Source organism: Octopus bimaculoides, chromosome 1 (assembly GCF_001194135.2).
Source record: "Octopus bimaculoides isolate UCB-OBI-ISO-001 chromosome 1, ASM119413v2, whole genome shotgun sequence".
Taxonomy (NCBI): domain Eukaryota; kingdom Metazoa; phylum Mollusca; class Cephalopoda; order Octopoda; family Octopodidae; genus Octopus; species Octopus bimaculoides.
The window spans coordinates 132,727,848-132,729,083 of record NC_068981.1 but is presented as its reverse complement, the minus strand read 5'-3'; positions in this window follow the sequence as shown (position 1 = coordinate 132,729,083).

Here is a 1,236-nt window from a genome sequence, read left to right as displayed (position 1 = left end):
TGTGTGTGTGTGTGTGTGTGTGTGTGTGTGTGTGTGTGTGTGTGTGTGTGTGTGTGTGTGTGTGTGTGTGTATTGTGTATTTGCGTGTCTGTGTTTGTGTACGTGTGCGTGTATGTGTGTTTGCATGTGTGTTTGTGCATGTTTGTGTATCTGTGTGTGTGTGTGTGTGAGAGTGACGTTCAAGGAGAGAGAGAGAAAGAAATAGAGAAAGAGAAACGGGGTTGACAGAGAGAAATACAGATACAGATACGAGAGAGACAGAGAGAGAGAGAGACAGAGAGAGAGAGAGACAGAGAGAGAGAGAGAAAGAGAAAGAGAGAGAGAATGAGAGCATGGATTCGAGAAAAGTCGACGAGAGAGAAGGGAACAAAGAAAGATATTGATGAAGATAGTGAAAGGAATATAGAGAAAAGAGACGAAAAGAGAAGAGAAGAGAGAGAGAGAAAGAGAGGACAGACAGACAGACAGAGCTTTAAACATTGCGACTAACTACTGTATATTCATTTAACTGTGTTTATATAACAGCGTAACGCCTGGGTCTCCCGATTGTTTCAAGTCTTGTGCTTGCCAATTATAAAGTTTTCTCAATATAATTCTGCCCAATATAATCTTTGCTAATATAATGTTTGCCCAATGTATTAGTTGTTTTTCTGCATGTGCAGGGAGTGCACATTGTTGTCACCATTAAAAGGCAAATGTATTACAGTTTTAGTAGCCTTATCATGGCTTCAAAGGCGTTTCTAATACAAATGTTCGCAGGTTGATGTGACAAGTGACTAATAAATGATGACAAACAGACAGCCGTTCGGTTCTTTATCCCTGTCTATCCGTCCGTCTGTCCTCCTAATAAAACATACGTGCACACACACAGACACACGCATATATTTAAGATTGTTCTCCCAAGCAACTTTTCTGGCTTCGTTAATTTTAATACAGGACCAGAAGTTACCGTTTTTCAATCCCGGCAAATGAATTAATTGCATTTGATATTATACGCAGATTGCAGCGTGGAAAAGAAGTTTGCTTCGCAACCACTTTGGCACGGATTCGAACCCATTGTGTAACACTGTGATAAGTGTATTCTATACTAAGTTTTGGTTGACCAATGCTTTGCCTTGTGAGTGGATTTTGACAGACCGAAACTGTACATGAGACTATCGCGCGCACACACACACACACACACACATACATATATATATATATATATATATATATATATATATATATATATATATA